The sequence below is a fragment of the Oryctolagus cuniculus genome, chromosome 4, assembly GCF_964237555.1.
Source record: "Oryctolagus cuniculus chromosome 4, mOryCun1.1, whole genome shotgun sequence".
Classification (NCBI taxonomy): Eukaryota; Metazoa; Chordata; class Mammalia; order Lagomorpha; family Leporidae; genus Oryctolagus; species Oryctolagus cuniculus.
In genome coordinates this window covers 62779757-62804980 of record NC_091435.1, presented here as the reverse complement: position 1 = coordinate 62804980, position 25224 = coordinate 62779757, and the positions used below count along the sequence as shown (strand labels likewise).

Genomic DNA, 25224 nt, shown 5'->3' with positions numbered 1-25224 from the left:
CAGGTTAAGCCACAGCCTGCAATACTGGCATCCCATATGGGCGCTGGTTCAAGTCCTGGCTGCTTCACTTCCAATCCAGCTCCCTGTTAATGCGTTTGGGAAAGAAGCAGAAGATTCTCCAAGTCCTTGGGCCCCTGCACCCACATAGCAAACCCAGAAGCCGCTCTTGGCTCTTGGTGTCGGCCTGATCCAGTCCTGGCTGTTGCGGCCATTTGGGGAGTGAACAACAGATGAAAGATTTCTCTCTCTCTGTCTCTCCCTCTCTCTCTCTCTGCAACTCTGACTTTCGAATGAATAAATAAATCTTAAAAAAGGAAAAAGGAATTATACAATCATATCAGGCTAAAGAAGAAACAACAGGCTAAAGAAGAAAATCTTAACATCCATTCATTATAAAAACTTTCAGTAAGTTAGGAAAGGGGAACTTAAACTTGCTAAAAAGCATATCAGGGGCTGGCGCTGTGACACAGGGGGTTAACGCCCTGGCCTGAAGTGCTGGCATACCATATAGGCGCCGGTTCTAATCTCGGCTGCTCCACTTCCGATCCAGCTCTCTGCTATGGCCTGGGAAAGCAGTAGAAGATGGCTCAAGTTCTTGAGCCCTTGTACCCGCGTGGAAGACCTGAAAGAAGCTCCTGGCTCCTGGCTTAGGATCTGTGCAGTTCCGGCCATTGTGGCCAATTAGGGAGTGAACCATCGGATGGAAGACCTCTCTCTCTCTCTGCCTCTCCTCTTTCTGTGTAACTCTGACTCTCAAGTAAAAAATAAATAAATCTCTAAAAAAAGCATATTAAAGTAACCTACAGCTAACATTATAACCGAAAACTACTGAATGCTTTTTTCCTGAAATTATGAACAAGGCAGAGGTGTACACTCTTATTCACATAATGCTGGAAGTTCTAGCAGATGTAGTATTCAAGGAAAGGAAATAGAAGGCATATATGTCTGAAGGAAGAAACAAAACTATTTGTAGACGTTATGATTATCTGCAGAGAAAATCTCAAGGAATCTATAACACAACCTTTGAAAATGAGTAAGTGAATTCATCAAGATCAAAGAAAACAAATTGAATGCACAAAATTCAACCATAAATTTATATATGAGTAACATTGGCATTAAAACTAAAATATTTCATATATAAGCAATGAACATATAAACATCAAAATGAAAAACATAGTATCATTTACACCCACTTTAAAAGAAAAACAAAACATTCAGGCTGAAAGCTACAAAATGATGATTAAAAAATCAAGAAGGATCTAAATAAATAAAGATATACTGTGCTCATGAATTGGAAGATTAAACATAGCAAAGATATTAATTCTTCCCAATTTGATGCACAGATTTAACACAATTTCTATAAAAATCCCAGCAAGACTTTTGTAGACACAGTAGATACAGAAAAGATTATTCCAAATTTTACATGGGAAGACAAAGGAACTGGAATATAGCTAAAGCAATCCTGAAACACAAGAAAAAGCATAAGCTCTGATTTCAACATGTGAATAGGTATAGTATTCAGGAATATGTAGTATCAGTAGAGGATCACAGACATAGGTCAATGAACAGAAGAGAAAGTCCAGAGACAGACCCACCCAGGCTTACCTATCTTATTTTCAACCAACATGCAAAAGCAGTTCAACGGAGGAAAGGACGGCCTTTTTACTCAAATGAAGCTAGAGCAAGTGGACTTCCACAGGCAAAAAATGGAAGCTTGACCTGAGACTCACATCTTATTAAATCAAAAAGGAGCATGAACTTAAATGTAAACCGCAAAACCACAAAAACATTTAGGAAAATTAATCAGAAAATCTGTAGAATCCAGTGCTTGTAAATTTGAGTTCTTAGCTTTAACAACTAAAGCATGATCCTTACAAGGTAAAACTGATAACCTGGATTTCGTCACAATTTAAAACTTTTGTTCTACCAAAAACTTAAAATATGAGTTAAATACAGAAAAAAAAATCTGACCAAGTACTAGTATCTATATAAAGTGACTATATAAAGAACATTCAAAACTCAATAATAAAAAAATTCAAACAGAAAATAGGCAAAAAACGTGAACAGTTTACCAAAGCAGATATATAGATGACAAGTCAACACATGACATGATGTTCAATACCACAAAAATTAAATACCACAAAAATGTAAATTTAAATCACAATGAAATCACTAGATATCTAGAGGAACAGCATTTTTAAAAATGCTTAACACCAAATGCTTATGAGCATAGAAGGAAACTGGATTATTCACAAATTTCTGGAGGAAATGAAAATAATATGGCTACTCTGGAAAACCAGTTGGCAATTTTTCTTTTAAGATTTATTTGAAAGTCAGTTACAGAGAGAAAAGGGGAAAGAAAAAGAGAGGTCTTCTGTCTACTGGTTCACTCCCCAAATAGCTGCAATAGTCATGGCTGGGCCAGGCTCAAGCCAGAAGCCTATAACTTCTTCTGGGTCTCCTATGTGGGTAGCAAGGGCCCAAGTACTTGGACCATCCTTCACTGCTTTTCCAGTCCGTTAGCAGGGAGCTGGACCAGCAGTGGAACAGCCGGGACAGGAATGAGAGCCCATATGGGATGCCGGTTAACCTGCTATGCCACAATGCTGGTCCCAGCTTTTTTTTTTTTTTTTTTAAGATTTATTTATTTATTTGAAAGAATTACACAAAGAGAAGGACACACACACACACACACACACACACACACAGAGGAGAGAGAGAAAGGGAGCTTCCATCTGCTAGTTCACTTCTCAAATGGCCACAATGGCCAGGGCAGGGCTAGGCCAAACTCAGGAGCCCTAATTCCATGCAGGTTTCTCGTGTGGGTGGCAGGGACACAAGTACTCAGGCAATCTTCCACTGCTTTCCCAGGTGCATTAGCAGGGAGAGGGATCAGAAGTGGAGCAGCCAGGACTCAAACCAGCTCTTCTAAATGATGCTAGTGTTACAGGTGGTGGCTTAATCTTCTGTGACATTACAGTGGCCCTGGCAGCTTCTTTTTTTAAAAAATGGAATATGCAATTATCATATGACCCAGCAATTACACTGGTGGAAGTTTATCACAGAGGTATGGAAAGCTTATTCACATGATAACATGTGCATGAATGTTCACAGCAGCTTTCTTCTTAATAGTTCCAAAATGGAAAAAATACAGATATGACAAAATAAGATGCTGTATCTCCACACCATGGAATATTATGCAGCAATAAAAAATTACTGAACAATGAAAGAAATTATTGAAGCTGGCGTAAACCTCCAGAAAATTATGCTGAGTTGAAAAAAAAAAAAAAGCCGATCTCAAAAGAACACCCACTATTTGACTTTATCTTCCTAATATTCTTGAAATGACAGTGTTTGTAAGGTGTTACAAAGAGGCTGGGGAGGAAGGAGATGGATGGGGCTATAAGAAGAGCAAATTATGGATTCTTGGGGTGATGTAAACATTCTGCAACTTGACTGGACTTAACGTCAGCACCATGGTTGCAATAAGTGTACTATCATTTTATAAGATGTTACCACTGGGGGAGTCCAGGTAAGGGGAGCCTGGCTTTCTCTGTACTTTTTCTGAAACTACAAAATCTACAATTATGTTGAGAAAACAAAGTTTAGGGGAGGGAGCAAGAAAGAACGGTTAGACCCAAAGCAGGTAAGTAGGTGTTTGCTTCCCCCTCTAGGGTCCCATTTCCCATTAGGGTTATCTCCTTCGCAGGACCTCAAGCTAAGGTTACCAAGTCCATTTACACTGACAGTCTACACTTCCCCTTAGCTGATGACATTCATTCTGGATCCCTCAATTAGCATATGCCAGTGACTGTCAAATTTAAATTTCAGTTCCTCTCTTCTCAAGTCCAGACATATTTTACTTTTAAATGACTACCTCAATCTAAGTATTCACAGGCACCTCAAGTTCAACATGTACAATTTTAAACATATCTTTTTCCTTGCAGCCCTCAGATCTGCTGTGTCAGTTGCTATGGACAGAATGTGTCACCCAAAATTCTTATGCTGAAATCCTAAACATCAGGATGATAGTTTTAGGAGACAGGCCTTTGGGAGGTAGTTAGATCATGAGGGAGGATCCTCATGAATGGGACTAGGGCTTTTTAAGAGGCCCCAGAGAGGAGCCATGCCCTTTCTACCTTGTGAGGACAGTGTGAGAAGGTGCCAAGTGTGACCAGGAAATAGCCCTCAATAGGCACTCCATCTGCCTTGAAACTGGACTTCCCAGGCCCCAGGAGTGTGAGAAATAGATTTCACAGTTTATAAGCTACATGGTCTATGGTATTTTGTTAATGTCCTCTGAACAGACTAAGATATCCCTTACATACCATCCAATGCACTTCAGTGCTCAAGTCATTGTGCAGTTTACTCTGCCTTACTCTCACATGTCTAGCCAATCATAAAGCATCATGAATTCAAGTTCATCAATACATAATCATACAGTCTGTTTCTCACATCCCCGCAGCCACCACTTGACTCATTTTTGCAGCTCCACTTGTACTCCTCCAAAAGCATTTCTCCTGTAGCAACCAGACTAATCTTTACAAAATGCAAACATCTCACTCCCTAGCTTGATACTTTTCAGTGTTACCATGATGCTTAATAATTCTCATCAAAGAGTACAAAATCCCAAATCTCTGGTTTCTACCAACATCGTGCCACTCTTCCTCCTCACATCTAAAGCCCAGCAGTAATAAGCTTCTTCTAGTCTCTTCAAGGCATCCTGGTATTCTCATTTCAGAGCCTCTGCTTCTCCCCCTACTATTCCCAAACCGAACTACCTAATATCTATTCATCAGATCTCAGCTAACCCATCACTTCCAACACAGTTTTCTGAGACCTCCCACAAGGGTAGGCCCTTGTTAAATAGGATTCATGAAGATATTAACCAAGGGAAAATCCATATATTTTACTATATAATTCATATACATATTTGGTACTTTATTTGGGTCAACTTAGGCGTAAGGGCTGGACACTTGACCTCCATTTTCTCGGGAGCTTTCTAAATACAAGAATAATAATAACAATTATAATACAAGGCTTTGTCATTCATAATCAAACTATGACTTCTTAATACTTTAACAACTAGTACACTATTTTCTTACAATTCTTTGCTAATTTATAGGATTTAAAGAAAATTCACAGAAACTTTAAAGAGGTTGTTCCCTGTGTAAAAAATAATATTTGGGGGCCGGCATTGTGGTGCATTGGGTTAAGTCACCGCCTGTGATACCAACATCTCATATAAGCGACAGTTCAAGTCCCGGCTGCTTTGCTTCTGATCCAGCTCCCTGCTAAGGCGCCTCGGAAAGTAGAAGATGGCCAAAGTACTCGGGCCCTTTCCACCCACATGGGAGACCTGGATGGACTTCCAGGCTTCTGGCTTAGCCTGGCTTAATCCTGGATGTTGCAACCATTTAGGAGTATGAACCAGTGGATGGAAGATTCTCTGTGTCTGTCTTTCCCTCTTTCTCTGTCTCTTTCTATCTCTCTGTGTCTCTCCCTTTCTCTGTAACTGTGCCCTTCAAATAAGTAAATAAATCTTTTTTTTTTTTTTTTTTGACAGTCAGAGTGGATAGTGAGAGAGAGAGAGACAGAGAGAAAGGTCTTCCTTTTGCCGTTGGTTCACCCTCCAATGGCCGCCGCGGCCGGCGCACTGCGCTAATCCGAAGGCAGGAGCCAGGTCCTTCTCCTGGTCTCCCATGTGGGTGCAGGGCCCAAGCACTTGGGCCATCCTCCACTGCACTCCTGGGCTACAGCAGAGAGCTGGACTGGAAGAGGGCCAACCGGGACAGAATCCGGCGCCCCGACCGGGACTAGAACCCAAAGGTGGAGGATTAGCCTATTGAGCCGCGGCGCCGGCGTAAATAAATCTTTAAAAAATAAAAGATAACATTTTGCTGACCCTAAAGTTTTAGATTTCCAACATTCTTCCTAAATTGTGACAAGCTCCATCCAATCTCTTAATAATGAAAACAACAAAGGAAAAAAAGAGGGTCTGGTGTTGTGGCACAAGGGTTAAGCTACGGCTTACAACACTGGCACCTCATATTAGAGTGCTGGCTGGAGTCCCAGCTGTTCCACTCCTGACCCAGCTCCCTGCTAATGCCCCTGAGACAGCAGTGGAAGATGGTCAAATACTCGGACCCCTTCCATACCTGTGGGAGACTTATATGGAGTTCCAGGTGCCTGGCTTTGGCCTGGCCCAGCCCCAACCATTTTGATCATGTGGGGAATGAACCAGAGATTGAGTATCTCTGTCTCTCTCCATACCTCTATCTCTGTCACTCTGCCTTTCAAATGAATAAATATTTGAAAAAAAAATCAACAACAACAACAAAAAACACAGGATAATGTGTATTGTGAAAAGTAACTTGAAACTTTAAAAGATATGTCTACAAGTATGACTTGAATAGGAATTTAAATAAGTAGGGCTTTAAATCTTTACATTTTAAAATTTTACAACAAAATAAATGTTTTTTTTTGCTATCTCTAGTTTTAAATTAAATACAAGTTTCATACTCAGTACTACTCATTCCACTAATAACTTATATACTATATATAGTATAATTCCACTATATATTATATATATAATTCCACTATAATCATACCTTTACCTACTGTCATATTACAGATTTCATATACATGGTTCAAGTTTCTATATATTCTCAATCTTCATTTCCTGTTAAAAAACATCTGGTTAAAAGCATCTTTATGAAACTAAAATAATGAAGGGATCATAGAATAAATTTCAGGATATGAGATAAGAGGCACAGCCATGTAAAAATATAGCAAACATTAATGGAGTATTTTAAGATATGCTACAACATAGAAAACAGACACATGAACTCTCAGCACAGAGGAAGCCACAGGATGCTCTGGAGGCGCAGCTTCGCTGAGAATTACTGTTGCTATTATTCCAATCTCAGGTTAACAAAACCAGAGTTTCTAAACTTTGAAGAACATACAAGCAAATGTGTATTAGCCAAAATGCTGGAGGCATAGCCTAGTCTGATGTGACCAACTGACTTATAGAACCTTAAGTTTTAAGAACTGCTATTGAAAACCTCTCTAAAATATATTAAAGGATATTTTCTTGCCTTAGTAAGTACAATATAGTGAACATAATTAAACTTCTCATTGTTGACTATGGGTCACATCAAATATTAAGATCAGCCTTGCGTTAGAATCAGTTCTCACTGAACCCTAATGAGGATGCAGACATTTGAGTTAGATTCATTCTTTGGAAAACCTCCCCACCCCTAACACACACAAACTTTTTTTAAAACTACACTGTTTACAGGGCCAGCACTGTGGCATAGAAGGAAAGCCATTGCCTGCAGTACCAGAATCCCATATGGGCGCCGGTTCAAGTCCCGGCTGCTCCATTTGCAATCCAGCTCTCTGCTATGGCCTCGGAAAGCAGTAGAAGATGGCCCAACTCCAGGGGCCCCTGCTCCCACGTGGGAGACCCGGAGGAAGTTCCTGGCTCCTGGCTTCAGATAGGTGCACCTCCGGCCTTTGCGGCCAACTGAGGAGTGAACCAGCAGATGGAAGTCCTCGCTCACTCTGCCTCTCCTCTTTCTGTGTAACTCTTTCAAATAAGTAAATTAAAAAAAAAAAAATACACTATTTAAAGCCAACTTGTTCAAGAGAAAAGGAGCTTATTTTCCTATAAGTCAAGAGCAAGAAAAATTACTTTTCTAAAATAATAGATATTCTTGAAAAATCTGTTCCATTTTCAACACTGTTAAGGAAACGAGTGCCCAAGGGCAAAGTGGGAGAATAAGAAAGGTAAAATACAATTCCTCGCTGAGGGAAATTGCAATGAAGAAAGCTGTGTGGTACCCAGGTGTCTATACTAAGTATGGCTTATGCACTAGTATGTTTCATGTACCATATACACAGCTATGCACTACCGCTCTAGCAAGCCTTCCTTGATTATGCCTTAATTCCTGCATCTGAAAAATTAGGAAACAGGCCATATATGCCACTCCCTTAATCTACAAAGGTTCTCCATGGTGTGATTCATTAAGATCAAAGTGATGTTTACTCCACCATCAACTGTGTGCCTGTGTAAGTGTGCGCATGTGCATGTGCACATGTGTGTGTGTGTTATCTCAATCTACCTTCCAAAGGAAGCTGGAATGCCCAAATTCCTGAGAGCTATTCTCTGCAGCTACCTGAGGAATGCTGACTAGATATTTTGCCTCCTTTTCTCTTCTGTGGACAGAACACTAAATGAATAACAGACTTGAGTCTGAGCTATACATTAAAATGCTGTGGTGTTAAATATTAAGTATCCAAAAATAAAAGTGAAGAATACATAGCAGTTTTTGTTTCCTTTCAGTTGTCTGAAGTCTTACCTTGATGACAAACTGTATTGGCACTTGTGGTCTGATGCAAAGATCATGGGAGCAGCACTAGCAGAGCCAGATTTGGGTTCTAGCCTTGACAGCAGTGAACTGTGTGATCTTGGACAAGTCACCTCCTCTGAGGTAAAATATTTCCCTCTGTTGTTACCAATAAAAATGTTTTGATGGATACAATATGCTTCCTTTGGAATAAAGATGTCAAAAACACTGATAGTCTAAGAGAATACCATGGATATAATGTATTTTGATTCTGTAAAGGCATTTGACCTAGTACTGAATGCAAACTTTAATACAGGCTAGGTAGTCAAACTGATCCATAACTCGAAACAGCAAGTTTTGAGTAATGAATCGGAAGATGGGAAGAGGGACTGAATCAACAAGACGATGAAGTGCTGATCCAAATGGATGGCCTAGATCACTGTGTGAAATTGCTGCTATGTGCATACAGAAAACGTCTGGCATATAGTTTGGATATATCACTTTCTCTGCGGAATAATTGATTCACTGGGGTTTCCCCCTTGTGTTTCACAAATATAAATATAAATCTTGGCACTTCAGTGGAAAAAGAAATAAAATGTCTACAAGCATGGAGTAGGAGAGTCTGATTTTGGTACAGTTCATATGAAAAAGAACCAAGCTTGAGGTGACTTTGAGCGCCACATGAGTCAACAGTGCAATCTTAGCCACCAGTAACAGAAGCATAAGATCCAGAACAAGGGGGTTACAGCTTTAGTGTATTCTCTGCAGCCCTCTGCACCCTGCATTGCACACCACACAGCCAGAGGGATCCTGACAAGTGAGCGATTCCAGGAAGGGGAAGGGACAAGAATGGTGAAGGATGGAGAAAACACATCCTGAAGACTGAAGCAGCAAGGACAGTGTAGTGCGGAAAAGCTAAGATGTGGGGGAAAGATGACATTCAATACCCATGAGCTGCGGTGTGACGGACATGTTCAGATCTAAGAAGACACACAACACAGCAGATTTGGTGTTGATATAAACAGTACCCCAAACAAAATCAGCAGCACCAGGAATGTTCAGGTAATCCACTTGTGTTCAACCCTGACTGCACATTAGAAACACATGGGAATAGCTTTAAAACTATCAATGCCTGGGTCCCACCCCTAACCAATTAAATTATAATCTCTGAGGAAGGGCCTGGGACAGGGTAGGAGCTAAAATGCCTCTGGGATTCCTAATGTGTCACTATGCTTGAGAATGACCAAGGTAAATAGAATCAGGTGGCCACCATGTGAGTGTGAGATAGTGGATTCCTTCACAGGGGCCAGCGTTAGGTTTATTTCGCTGGTCTTCTCTGTCCTAGGATGGCTTATATTTCTAACTTGTAAACTCAGCGTTATCCTCTATGATCATGAAGATTAGCTCCTGTTTGCAAAGATTTGAGAAGAAATGAAGTTTAAATGATGCAGTCTCTTAAAGGTACAAATTTAAATTGGGTTATAATAGCTTAAAGAAGAGGTTTCAAGGATTTAATCACCACTGTAGAGTAGATCAGTACCAGTATCTTCACAGGTAAATAAACAACTTAATTCCAAAGTTTTGTAAGATAAATTTAAAACATGCTAACATTCTTCTCCAGGTTCTTCTATGATAAAATAATTAAAATCACACAGAAACTACTTCATGGTTTAAGTGATCTCTCCCACTAGTAGCTTTATCATATGTATAAGATAAATACAAGTATATATTCCTACTTTAAACATTTTCTAAGACTTTCTACAGCAAAAAGGTCGGGATTTTTAGTAACCAATATACAGTTCTCTGTGCTTCTTTAGGTGTTTGTTCTATTCTTGTTCTTAATCTTTCTCTGATTACTCAATAAAAACACTTATTGGGTTTCTTAATCTCTTTTGGAAAGACACATTCACATGTATTCAAAAGCTTTCTGTCCCTAATACAGGTCAGACATAAACGATGGGAGGTTATGACAGTGAATTTTAGTGGCCCCTTCTGAGTTTTCCACTTACACATGACACAGCCGCTAAACTTGAAAACTTTCACTTTAGATTACAGGAAAACATCAACCATTTCCTTTTTACTTTTACCATCTGTCAGAGCAAAAAAACTCTGAATAAATCTGAAGCTTCTTCTAGGCTACTTGAAGCCTCTCTCATTAATCTTTGTCATGTGGTTCATAAATAGTGAGCGAGGTATTAAAGATCATCATCTTGTTTACAGACAACCGCCACCAAAAGAGGCTGGAACAACACGGTGGATTTGACTAGACGGATTCAGCCACAATGAGCAATTCAGGAGTCCTGATGTGGGGACGAAGCACACATTTAACACTGTTTTTTCACCATTAAGCTGGTTAACATTTCAAGTAATGATTGCCCTTTCCATATCAAAACACTAGAAAGCACACCGATCTTACAGCCATCTGAGCAGCTGCTGGACAGGCAGTGTGCTCCACAACCAACAGCCAGCCACCTTTCCATTTTTCAAGCACATACCTCTCACAGAAATGTTTTCAGAGCGGCAGTCTACAGAGCTGGTTGTGACACCGGCACGATGTGACAACAAAATTCATGATGATATTGCCTTTCCAGCCTGCCCCCTTCTCGTTTGTTTTTTGTTTTTGTTTTTGTTTTAATTCTCGCCTCACCCTCCACCCCACAAAAGAAAACGGAACTGACAATACTTCCACGAAACCCGCCTCAGTCTTAGGAATATAATGCTTTCAGGGAGAGCAGACCAGCTTTTAGGAGAACAGCTTTCGTGAGAAGCAGGAAGCTGATCTGAGCAGCACGGAGCAGGGATGGGGCGGAGCAGAAAGGAACTGAGCTGGGGGAGAGCGAAGCACACACAGTCCTGGCTGCTTCTGGTTACTTATTGACAGTTTCATCTAATAGCACAGATTTATGAGCAGGGTGAACATCCATCCTGCCATACCTTTCCTTTCTTTTACGAATCCCTGTCAATCTGGTAAACTATTGCACAGGGGAAAGTAAGGCCTTACACCCCCGCCAGAGCCCAGCTGCAGGGAAATGATGTAAGCTTCCCACCTCCCACCAACCCCGCTCTGCCAATCCACCTCTCCTCTGACCTGTTAAGATCCCCTCCCTCCCCCAGGGCCACTGCCCTGAGGCCAGCAGGCCCCAGGCTTCCTGGCTGGGTCCTACTGTGCAGAGGAAAGTATTGCCAAGGGGTGAGGAGTGTTTTTGTTTTGAGAAAGTCTTCAATGAGAAGGTAAATGCCTTTCTATTTAAAAAATAATGCTGAATCACCAAAAGCTAGCCGGTTCCCTGGAGAAATATTATTAAAAGGATTGAGGTGAGGAATGCAATTTAGCAAAAGGCAGCAGAAGGTATGATGTAGCAAAGGGTATACTATTTAAAGTTAAGAGACACAGATTCTACTTTTCTTATACCACCTCTGTGCTCTTGCACAACTGGCTTAACCTCTCTGGTTTCATATATAAATTATATGTGAGGTCCCTGTACTATCATAATTTATGATCTGCATCCACAAGATTAAAATGAGGAGACAAAAAGTAACCTCACTGCCAGCCAACTGTTTGCAAAATTGCAAGTAATTCCTCCTAGTATAAACTATTCAAGGTATGCTTGGCTAAAGTATTAGCAAATATAAGAAAGATCAGCATAAAATAGGATAATATGTTCAGGGGGAAAAGTTGCAGGCAGTTCAGGTGTCAACCCTGATCAGGAAAATTTGTAGATCCAGGATCATAAAACTCACACTCGGGAAAGGGCAATTCATAGACACAATCATGGAAGCAATCAAGAACATGACACTCACCTGCTCAGCAGTGTTCTGTTTATTCACCAAGATTCAAATTCTGTCTTTTTAATTTAGGAGACCATAAGACATGAGAGTACTTCAAAAAGTTTATGGAAAAGTACCTTTGTACTGGCTACTAGCATACCACTATTCAAACTGGGATCTGCAGAGCCTTGGAAGTTTCTGACTTTCCAAGGGTATGCAGGCACACAACATAGTAAATCCATGTCCAGATAAACTCCTGAGTACCTGGCCTGAGAGGGCCCCCAGACAGCAGGTTAGCTTTTCCCACTCTACAAAGTCAGGGCACAGGGTTCAGCCATCACAAATCTCACCTTCGGGCATGTCTTGGCGTAAGGAACAAACCTCTGATAGGGACACAAGGAGACAATTAGAAATATTGTTGATAAAAAGGAAATGGCCTGGAGCCAGCGGCTGTGGCATAGCTGGTAAAGCTGGCTGCCGCCTGCAGTGCTGGCATACTATATGGGCGCTGCTCCACTTCCGATGCAGCTCTCCGCTTTGGCCTGAGAAAGCAGTAGAAGACGACCCGAGTCCTCGGGGCGCTGCACCTCGTGGGAGACCTGGAGAAAACTCCAGGCTGTTGGCTTTGGATTGGCCCAGTTCTGGCTGTTGCAGCCATTTGGGGAGTGAACCAGCAGATGGAAGCTCACTCTCTCCCTCTCTGCCTCTGCCTCTCTGTAACTCTGCCTTTCAAATAAATAAATAAATCTTTTTAAAAAAAGAAAAAAAGGAAATGGCCCTAAACTCATCAGTCTTCTTTCAAAATTCAGGTGGCTTTACCCGTTCTTAATTGAGTTGTCAGTTGATAAATCGTTAAAGATAATTTTAAATAATATATCACTGTGATTTTGAACATAACCCAAAAGGAATCTAAAGAAATGAGTGACACTGTTATACTAATACTCTCATTTTCTTCCAACTTATTGATGTAAACAAAATTTCAGTGTGTATATTAAAATGAATTAAATATATTTAAAAAAGCAGAATTTTTTCAATAATAACATTCACTCTAAGTGTACATCTAATTATGAAGTTAGAAATATGACACTAATAAGAATTAAGAAACATTTCCTTTGAATTTTATAATTATAAAATTATAATAATGAATTATAATAAAATTGCAATTATACAATTATCTCTAATAATTATCAAAATTTGTAATTTAGGATTTTTCTTATCAACTGTGTACTAACCACTACTCTAATAGTAACTTTTTTTAATTTTTAATTTTTTATTTATTTGACAGGTAGAGTTAGACAGTGAGAGAGAGAGAGAGAGAGAGAAAGAGAGACAGAAAGAAAGGTCTTCCTTCCATTGGTTCACCTCCCAAATGGCCACTATGGCCGGAGCTACGCCGATCTAAAGCCAGGAGCCAGGTGCTTCCTCCAAGTCTCCCATGTGGGTGCAGGGACCCAAGCACTTGGGCCATCCTCCACTGCCTTCCCGGGCCACAGCAGAGAGCTGGACTGGAAGAGGAGTTACCAGGACTAGAACCTAGCACCAATATGGGATGTCGGCGCTGCAGGCAGAGGATTAACCAAGTGAGCCACAGAGCCGGCCCCTAATGGTAACTTTTTTAACAAAGATCACTTAGGTTTAAATATATTTTTTGTTACACAGACTTGAAGTGTTCATTTTTTTAGTCACATATTTAAAATCACTTAGATTAATCCATAGTCACAGAAAATTAATGTTTTACCACAGAAGTATGATACGGTGATTAATAATAGAATTTTAAAACATAATACAAGGGCCAGTACTGTGGCATAGCCTGCAGTGTCAGCATCCCATATGGGTACCAGTTCTAGTCCTGGTTGCTCAACTTCCAATCCAGTTCTCTGCTATAGCCTGGGAAGGCAGAAGATGGCCCAAATTTTTGGGTCCCTGCACCTGCATGGGAGACTTGGAGGAAGCTCCTGGCTCCTGGCTTTGGATTGGCCCAGCTCTAGCCGTTGTAGCCATTTGGAGACTGAACTAGCAGATGGGAGACCTCTCTCTCTCTCTAACTCAGCCTTTCATATAAAAAAAAATAAATCTTTAAAAAAAATAATACAGGCCAGCGCTGCGGCTCACTAGGTTAATCCTCCGCCTACGGTGCCAGCACACCGGGTTCTAGTCCTGGTTGGGGCACTGGATTCTGTCCCGGTTGCTCCTCTTCCAGTCCAGCTCTCTGCTGTGGCCTGGGAGTGCAGTGGAGGATGGCCCAGGTCCTTGGGCCCTGCACCTGCATGGGAGACCAGGAGGAAGCACCTGGCTCCTGGCTTCGGATAGGTACAGCGTGCCGGCCACAATGCACCAGCTGTAGCGGCCACTTGGGGGGTGAACCAGCGGAAAAAGGAAGACCTTTCTCTCTGTCTCTCTCTTTCTCATTGTCTAACTCTGCCTGTGAAAAAAAAAATACAGAAGGATAAATTTTGGTGGGTAATGTTAAAGTAGAACTTTAAGGAGAAAAGTCAACATTGAATTTCAAACCGTTGAGGAGTAATTTGTTAGTGGATAATGGAAGATATTATAATGTTACATTGTTTGATTAAAAATATATAACAAATTTATTAAGCAACGTCCATGGCATTTATACCATTAGCAAATGATATAAACATATGATGAAGATATGTAATGTTAATTTATTGTATATTTCTCACTAAAAATTTTTCATTTGTTTTCACTTTAAAGAAATTTTAAGGCTTGAAAAAATGTATTTACCCTGGTTGGACATCACATAATGTATACATGGAATGAAACATGACACAGTACCCCATAAATATGTAAAATATTTGTATGTTAAAATTATTTAAATAAGAAGTTTTTAAAAAATAAACTTTGAAAAATTTAAGTGCTAATGAACAAATATGTGAGGGGATTCACAGTTTTCCGAATTTTTTACTGTAGCAAAAAAAAAAAAAAAAAAAAGCTTGAAGCCTACTACACTACTACACTGATTTACCCTTTTATCATTCAAAAATATCTTTCAAATGTCATCATAGAGTTATATAACAAACAAACACCACAATATACATCCTGGGGAATTGAGCCAATTTGAGAAATACATTTTCTAGGTATCTGTAGTTATATTCTTTAAATACCAATTTATTTCCTAATTTTCAACTATTCTAAATGAAAATTTTTCCAAAATGGGATGCTTGTTCCAATTTTCTTAAATAGACCACATCAACATAATTTAAACCTTATTGGTGTTTCCTAGGCAATTATTAATACCACCCATCCTGCTGGGCATTCATACATAATGACCCTGAGACCTTGACACTCTTTCTACGTAGGCTCTCTGCATTTCTGCCAACAAGGTGGGGAACAGGAAATCTCATGAGCTAAGTTCAATTCCTATTGCCCTGGTCAAAGCTGCCAACCCTGAGAGACACCAGAAATTTCTTGGTCCAACCTTCTTCCCCAGACAAAGAAGTCAATAATCTCACTTAGTTAAGTGAAATTTTATAAAACTAACAGGAGTTTATAGATGTGAATATACTTTTAAAAAATATGCACATATGTATGCATGTATTTGAAAGCAAAGAACAATCTTCCATCCCCTGGATCACTCCTTAATTGCCTGCAACAGCTACAGCTGTACCAGGCAGAGGCCAGAGCTCAGAACTCAATCCAGGTCTCCCTTGTGGGTGGCAGGGACCCAAGCACTTTAGCCATCATCTGCTATCTTCCAGGATACTCATTAGCAGGAAGCTGGATCAAATGCTTAGCTGGGACTCCGATATAGGATGTGAGCATCCCGAGTGGAGTCCTAAACACTGTGCCGAACATCTTCCTCATGAATATGCTGTATTTAAATATCAAGAAAACTTACTAAGTTCTGTCTTTTTTTCCCTTTTAGCCAAGCTCATCCTATCGCCTATCATCAATGAAAGGCTGGATAAAGCCCTCCATCCCACTGTAATTGTTGCAGTTTTTAACATTAGCCCAAGAGTTCATTAGATCTGTTTGTTTATTAAGAAATTATTATTAAGAAATAGGTTAAATAGATTCATCACATATAAAATACATCAAAAGTTTGGGATTTATTTCCAAAGGTCATATAGGTTCTAAACCATTGAAACTGACTGCTTGGGGCTGGTGCTGTGGTGTAGTGGGTAAAGCTACCGCCTGCAGTGCCAGCATCCCATATGGGTGCCTATTCAAGTCCCGGCTGCTCCATTTCCAATCCAGCTTTCTGCTATGGCCTGGAAAGGCAGTAGAAGATGGCCAAAGTTCTTGGACCCCTGCACCTGCATGGGAAGACCCGGAGGAAGCTCCTGGCTCCTGGCTCCGGATCAGCCCAGCTCCAGCCGTTGCGGCCAATTGGGGAGTGAACCAGCGGATGGAAGACCTCTCTCTCCTCTCTCTCTCTCCTCTCTCTCTCTTCTCTCTCTCTTCTCTCTCTCTCTCTCCCCCCGTTCCTTCCCTCCCTCTCCTCTCTTTATGTAACTCTGACTTTCAAGTAAATAAGTAAATATTTGAAAAACAAAAGAAAGAAACTGCTGAGTAATGGTATAGATAGATTTTAACGAAGCACTCCACTCAAAACTCTAATTGCTCTGATATAACAAAAAGTCACAGCAAAGAGAGGCTTCACATATTTTTCTGACCCTATTCATTCTCTCAAACACCCACAAAGGTCCACATTACTGTTATTAATTATCTGCCCAGTAAATGTGTTTGCATATTATGGTGGTTGATAGTCCAACGGATGCCCCAGAACCTTGGATTCATTCTCAGAGACACAAAAATAAACCTTTCACTTTGAAGAAACAGCAAGTAACATTCAAGTGAAGTCAGAGGAGAGATAAAGTTTTTAAAAGTTAACTTATATTACCTATTCTATTTAAAATGCCCAGGATGGCAAGCTAGGCACCTCTTTGTCTTCAGTGAATTGTGTGGTTGCTATTCTATCCTCCCTTGATCCTCTACACGACTCTACTATCATTTCTAGGTTACTGATTATGAATCTGAGCCTCAAATACATTTAAGTGACTTGCTTCAGATCACAAAGGCAGTGGATGAAAGCCAGAACTAGAACTCAAGCCTCCAGATGGAGGTTCAGCCAAGTGCCTGCCCCACTGAAGCAGCTGTTAGGATCAACAGACTGCAGCAAGCAGTGGTGGCAGTACTCCTGCTGGTTCTGTGATTCCTATGGGGCGTCAAGTTTTAGTCATGAGCAGGCACTGTGGAGTCACTCAGACCTGAGTTTGAATCCAGATCCTGTAACTGAGCAAGCTAGTTTTTCTAAGCCTCAATTTCCACATCTACAAAAGTGATCAAATGAGATAGCATCCTTACCACTGTTCAAGTTACAAACTAAGCTTCTAAATAACATTTTTTGCATTCTTGTATGACACATCTTAATTCACTTAATTCTTCCAACAATCCTATGATGTAGTAGATACTACTATTTTCATTTCTGTTTTATCAATGAAGAAAGATTTTGTCCCAGGGAGGTAAAGCAATTTGCTTCGGATCAAAGGTAAGAAGTAACAGTGCTAGCACTGAGACTAACCAGTGTGACTCTAGGGCTCAGAGTTGGAACTATTGCCTCTCTGGAAATGATTATAATTATAGCACTATCTTTATTCTCCCATCATCATTATCATCATCTCCATCTCTATCATCAACCTTCTCTATAGTTAGCCTGGAGGGCCTTCAGTCTCGGAAGCACCTCAGTGATGAAATATACAGAACTGAGAATCTGAATAAGTGAGACTGATGGGAGGAAGAGAGCTTCAGGGAAGACGTCAGGAAGGAAGCAGGCTGCTGGAAAAGAACAGCGTGCAGCAGAACGGAGAAACTGAACCAAGAACATGAAAAATAGCACCTACTAGACTGGCAGTGGCTGGGTGGGGGTGCCTAAAAGAATACCACAGAGAAAAATGGCAAACCTCCAGCCAGTGGTATAGGCTGGGACCTAACTCCTACCTACTTAATAAAGGCTATCTGCCCCTTGGGGAAGGAGGTGATCATTTTAATCAACCATCACTGATAACCTGATGCAGGCACAATGAAAAGCATTTGCCTCTGAAAGTGTCAGAGCCCAGCAAAACATCCCTCTCAAGTATGGAACTGCAATTCTATTCCTTTGGCAAACCTTAAATCATAGGCTCCTGTGATGTCAGTGCTGGGTTCCTTTGAATAACTGTGTCTGGGCTTTTAACTCATTATTTTCCTCTACAGCTTCTATCTAAATCTAAAGCTTATTATTATTTTTTTCATTTAAAGAGATTGGGGGAAACTCACTGTTGGCCTTTTTCTCTCAGGCAGAGCGACAATTAGGGTGCTGATGACTCCCGCCTGGGACTACACATCTGGTTTCCCTGATACCCTGTAGGATCTCCACAGAAGAGCACCCAAGTTTTGTTTATCCCCAGCACTAAGTACACTATGTTGCAGTCAACAGCTATTGGAAAAAATGTCACCTGAATATTTTCAGGCTCTTTCAAGGGTTTCTTTTCCATTCAATTAGTTCTAGAAGCTTGTCGCCTTGGATAGTGATCATTTTAGATCACCAAAAGTGATGAGGACTTATGGGGCAACTGGTAGGGAAAACAAAAAGAAAATGCCCTTGAGTTGATGTTGCAGCTATCACTCTGGTGAATATTTGCCCCCAGTATTCAGTTTTCAGATAAAAGACATGCCTTAGGATCATGATCACTTAAAATTTATTAACTAGCTCAAGGGGCTTTGTTTATCCCATAATATCCAGCAAAGTGCCTAGCACAAGGTCAGTGTCAGATAAACACTTTCATATTGGTTGATTAATTGACTACAGCTATTAGAACTGCTTCAGGCCAAATGCAGACTATCCTTGAACTATGAATGAGGGTGTTAAAAGATTTAGAAAACCCAGGAAGTCTCTAAGATAATTAGCTTTTTGAAAGTGTAAAGTTGTGACTACATATAGTCAGAGGCAATTAAAAAAATACTTATTTTTATTATATATAGGGTTCTTGAAAAATGTAGAGTTACGGTAACTCTTTAGCTTGATCTAAAAACACCACTTCCTACAACTAGGTAGTACAACAAAGAAATTGCTGACTCTGTAGGTGTACACTGTGGGGAAAGATGCTTAGGATCAATGACCAGCTAACAGTCCTAGAACTTTTCAAATACTATTACTATCTTGACAAATCTAATTATACCCATTTTTAAAAGGTACCCTTGGGTCTCCTAAAAATTGCATGTGTTCCTTTTATTATTAAAATCTGAGCTGATATATACTGATAAACACAGAAAAATAAACTTTAAACTTTAGGTTGTATGCAAAAATCTTTCTAAAAGAAACAAAAATGCCAATCTGAAGGTGGAACAGTGATTACTACAGCCTGGGAAGGAGGTCTGGAGATAGATGCAGGCTGGATAATGGGTACGAAAATACCTTTAGGTGAAAGGAATATCTTCTAGTGTTCCACAGCACAGTGAGGGGACCATGGTTCTCAACCTATTAGATATTTTCTGAATAATTCGGAGAGATCAGCTCTTAAACACTTGAAGTATAAACTAAGGAGGACAGGCCAGCGCCACGACTCAATAAGCTAATCCTCCCCCTGTGGCGCCAGCAGACCGGATTCTAGTCCCAGTCCGGCGCCTGATTCTGTCCCGGTTGCTCCTCTTCTAGTCCAGCTCTCTGCTGTGGCCTGGGAGTGCAGTGGAGGTGGGCCCTGCACCCGCGTGGGAGACCAGGAGAAGCACCTGACTCCTGGCCATGGATCAGCGTGGTACACCAGCTGCAGTGACCATTGAGGGGTGAACCAACGGAAAAAGGAAGACCTTTCTCTCTGTTTCTCTGTCTCTCTGTTTCTCTCTCTCTCTCTCTCGCTGTCCACTCTGCCTGTCACCCCAAAAAAAAAAACTAAGGAGGACAGTGAAATGTTAATTATCCTGATTTAATCACTTCATATTATATACACATATTAAAATTCAAACTGTATCCCAGAAATATATGCAATTATAACATGCTAAATTTTTTTTAGATTTAAGGAAATGAAAATGCTAAATACCCAGATGTAATCATTTATACACTGTTACATGTATTGACATATCACATTGTACCCAAGAAAGTGTGCACTCATAAACATCTATTTTAAAATGTTTTAAATACCCCCTAAAATTTCATTATTGGCCTCCAGGGAACATAAAGATGGAGCATTCTGTTCAATACTAAGGCTGCTATTAAAAATTAGCTTAAGATTCTTTTTAAAAATCAGCAATCCCATAAAGAGCAAATGGTGATTTTAATACACCTTTTTTTAAAAAATCAGAACCATTTTGCAGCATGACAGTTTTGTTTTCCTAAATTGGAAGACTATGGACTTCTTGATGGAGTTAATCCCTAATATAAAACCACAAGCTATATATACAGCGTCAAAAAATTTAAAGCCAATGCCACAATGATTATAAAAGCTTACCAGGAGAAATTCACTGGCAGGGGATATCTTTCTCCCCACAGGCTTCATTTGCCCTGCTCCTTCTGTGAAATATTGCTAAACATTTCAATCACCTGTGGTAATCTCCCTCAAGGACATATTTCTATTTTTTTATTAAGACTTTTTAAAATAAATAGAATACATTAAGTGTGAGATCTGGTTCTCCCTTTTAAGTTACTAACAGGTGTAACATTAGTTTATTTTTATAGCTCCTTACAAAATAAATGTGTTTGGTAGAATATCATTTTTAAAATCAGATTATATGTGTCATTAATTTGCATGTTTTTATCTGATAAGGTCTTCCCAAAGAAAAGGCTTATTTCTACTATAACATCCTTGTAACCCTAAGGGGTTTCAATATTTACAAGTTACAACTTCTATATGTTTTAACAAGCTCCTTCTAACTACACAGATATTTAAAATTGTGGTCTATAATAAACTAAAATTTTTATTGACAGAAATTTAGCAAACATATTTCACAAAAAAATTCTTACTTCAGAAAAAAAAAGCAAGGTAACTATTATTCACATTTCAGAGAAAAATACCAAGATACAGAGAAAAGCAAGGATCTGAACCTACTTAAGAAGAAAAGTCAGGAGCTGAAGTAGGTTTTCTTACTCAAAATCAAGTTATTTTTGTATATAATAGAAAGCTTAAAAACATATTTGTTCATCAATACAGCACAGCCCTGTAAAATTTTGGAGGAATTTTACATGTTTCTAAAATGTCTCCTCCTTTGCTTTCTAGGAAAGGAACCTATGGACCTTTGATGTATCTTAAGCCAAGTCTTAATCAGTTTATTTTGTTAAACTTTCACTTATTTATTTGAGAGAGAGAGAGAGAGAGAGAGAGAGAGAAAGAGAAAGAGAGAGAGAAAGAGAAAGAGAAAAAGAGAAAGAGAGAGAGAGAGAAAGTGAGCACTCTGTTTCACTGTTTCATTCCCCACATGCTCACAATACTTGAGGCTGAGGCTGTGGCCAAAGCCAGAAGCCAGGAACTCAATCCAGGTTTCCCAGGTGGGTGACAGGAACCAAGTTACTTGAGCCATCACCACTGCCTCCTAGGGTCTGCATTAGTGGGAATATGGAGTTAGGAGCCAGAGTCTGGAATCAAATCCAGCTACTCCAACAGTGACAGGGGTGCCCAAAAGGCTAGCTACATGGTCAGCCCTCTAAGTTTCTTTTAATGAACTTGCACTGCTCCCCTGAATTCACTAACTATGGTTTTGATCCATGTTATACTTTGATTATTTTTAACTTTCTTCACTGTCCAGCAAAGAATGTCAAAGGGTTTATTGAAAAATTATCTAAGTTTACTTTTTGCTTTAGATAGGTGTCACAGTAAAAAAAAAAAAAAAAAAAAAAAAAAATTAAAGCATTCTTTAGAACTTCAAGGACCAATGAGAAGGGCAATTTACACTGAAAAGTAATAATTCATTTCTATACATATGACTCTATCCTTAGAACTGGGGGAAAAAATCTACCCAGAATGGCATCAACCTTTAGGAAACTGGCCAATTCCCAGGAGTGGGTAAAGCCTGGAAACTGGAGGTATTTGGAGTTGTATTAGGGAAGAAAGGTCTTGAGCAAGTCAGTAACTAAGTTTCCAGCAATACTGGAGCAGGCAAAGCTGCAACTTCCACTGGGACTAAACACAACCTGTGCTGCCACTGATGAGTGCAGCCCCTGACCCTCTACCCTAGAGCAGCTTAATTCCTACTACTTGTCCCTACCTCAGGAGCTGGACACAGGCCCACTGATAGGGCTTTTGGTTATGTAGCAAATAACAAGGAAATAAACCTGTAGACGTGAGACACTGATGCAAGCAGCCCAACCAGGTCACTGACATTCATTTGTGCAAGTAGAGGGTGCTCTGAAAGCTGCTGAAACTTCAAAGCAATTTAAAGACACAAGAAAGGGACTGTTAAGAGAAATGAAGACTCAGAGAACTGAAGTAAAGTAGGTGCACATAAAAATCCATATAAGTAATTTTCTGTGTATATAAGAAATTCTGTTTATAACATTTTATACTTAAAGCTGATGTAGCCCTACTGGCAAAGTTCCCACAGAATAGTTATTTACAAAAATATTTTTAGAGATGTACACAAAAGTTCACTTTAAGGAAATACTTCATATTCAAAACTGTAAAACTCAATACTAATACATGTGAAATCATATATTCTTGGAAAAAAAGAAGAAAGGATTTAGAGCTATGAAAAGGATGAAGAGAGCATATTAGAGCTCAAAATTATAGAAAGCAATAAAACAATGGCATACAGGAACTATTCAAAATTCACGAAGCAGGAAGTAAAACCTCTAGCCAATTGTAAAAATCACACTTTAAAACAAATTTCGTCTTGCTAGATCTTGCACTTTCTCTAAGTACATCTGGGTGCCTTTTAGGTGATTAACAAGGCCAAGGTCTCAAAACAGGCATAGGAAAAGTTTGAGATATTTCTGTACTTCCACAATACTCAGGTTCAATTCCTCTCTTTGATAGCTTCCCAGAGAAAAGGAGGAGCACAATTCCACTTCTGAAACTTTGTAAAAGAACTGCTATGTGGCACTGTTCAAAAACCAAGTCAAGAGTTAGGCTTTCCTGCTTCCTCTGGTGGAACTTCTTGAAACGGTGCCAACTGGAATCATTTGATCGCTTAAACCAGGGCTGCCGAGTCGGGAGCAGCTGGAGTACATGAATCAGTGGTCATTTCTCTGTTAGGTTTTTGTTTTCAAATGATTATCTGAAGGGCCAAATAACTTGACAGAAAAAGCAATCTGGAAGCAAGGGAAATACCACTGAATTGGGAGGCAGGAAATCTGGAGAACACTTGAGAATTACCATTAAACTACTGAAGATGCTTATTCTAGTACCTTTGTTGTCTCAGCTCTTTTATAAGCTTTGGGAGGGTAAAGAACCAAGCACACTTCTTTATCTACCTTCCTAAGAATTCTACAAATTAAATGATTTGGACACACAGACCTAAGTGAGTAGAACACACCATCCCTAATTCTGATGAGAAAGATATTCCTTGCAAAATCATTTATGTTAATTTTACTTAACTTGGGAGATCTTACATCTTATATTCATTAGCACTCATTATACTATATATGTGATTTTTATTACAATAAATACTGGTATAATCTTACAGTATTGGCTTAGTCTCTTTTGGTAACATCTAGCCTCAACATATAAACAGACACTATGCCTTTAAATCACGCTATATATTCAGTTTCTTTTTAAAGATTTATTAATTTATTTATTTGAAAGGCAGACTTACAGAGAGGGAGATAGAGAGAGAAATCTTCCACCCCCTGGCTCACTATCCAAATGGCCACAACAGCTGGGTCTGGGCCAGGCCAAAGCCAGGAGCAAGGAACTCCATCCACTCTCCCAAATGACTGCAGGGGTTCATCTTCCAGGTACATTAGCAGAAAGCCAGACAGGTAGCACAGCAGCTGGGATATGAACAAGCACCCGTGTGGGATTGGGCAGCATCACATGCAGCGGCTTAAACCCATTATGCCACAATGCCAACCCCTACATATTCAATTTATATATATATGTATACACACACACACACACACACACACACACATATATATATATATTTCAGAGAGACAGGCACAGAAGTAAGAAAGAGAGCTCCTGTCCTCTCCTTCAATCCCCAAATACATGCAATGCCAGAACTTGGCCAACATCAGAAGCAGGAGCTGAGAATGCAATTCAGGTTTCTCATATAGGTAACAGGAACCCAATGACTTGAGCAATTACCCTCTCCTCAACCCACTACAATTTGGTTCTCACGCCCTCCCTTTCTCTAAAATGGCTTTTCAGAACACCACCAGTGGGCAACACATTGCTACAAGCAACAATGGGTTTACGTGCTCAGCTTATTATTCCCTCCACTTGGGTTCCACTGACTGGACATTGCTTGGCTTCCCTCTGGCTCCCTCACCAGTTCTCGGCCTCTGGACTGACTGCAGCTGTTCTGTTTGACCCCCAACCCTTTCTGCCGATAATTCTTAAGATTTCAACTGAAACATCAAGACCTCAAAGAAACCCTCTTTGGCCCTACAGTTTTGGCCAACTCCACATCCACAATTCTCTTATCACTCCATTTTTCTGTCTATAAGCACCTATGATCATTTGAATTCAAATAATGCATACTTAATTACTAAAAGAGACTTCCCTTACTAGAATAAAGGTTAGAGACTATGATTCTTGGTGTCCAGCTCATAGCTTTTCACACAGAAACACATGAATAAATGAGTTTCAAAAATGAAATTGATAGCTATTAACTCTGATTCTAAACGGAATACAAAAATAAAGGCAAAACAGTATCATTTCAAATTGCAAAATTCATTGAATGAAGTTTGGAAGAACTAACATATAATTTAAAGTACCATTTATTCCAAAAAAAAAAAAAAGTACCATTTATTCCAAAGTTTGAAGTGATTGGCCTTTCTTGTTTTATAATATCCATGTAAAAAAGAGAGGATGGAGTTAAAATGGAAACTAAAGCAAGATGAAGGGAAATTGGTGTATAATGAAGAAAGCATTGATAATAAGTTAGAATAAATATCTCTTAAGCCTGAATTAACATTTAAAAACTACTCTCAAGTGAATCAATTTTTCTCTTA

General features: G+C 39.7%; 1 protein-coding gene across 30 annotated transcripts in view; it reads right to left on the bottom strand.

Moving 5' to 3' along the window:
• Positions 1 to 25224, bottom strand: part of BBX (BBX high mobility group box domain containing) — a 289118-nt gene that overhangs the window by 198685 nt on the left and 65209 nt on the right. For 2 of the 30 annotated variants that reach the window (XM_070072050.1, XM_070072052.1), the window contains exon 1: positions 10850 to 21948. The exons of the other annotated variants lie outside the window; for them this stretch is intronic. The gene's annotated coding sequence lies outside the window, so the exon portion shown is untranslated. Of the gene's footprint in view, positions 1 to 10849; positions 21949 to 25224 lie in introns of those variants that run through there. 30 annotated transcript variants of the gene reach the window in all.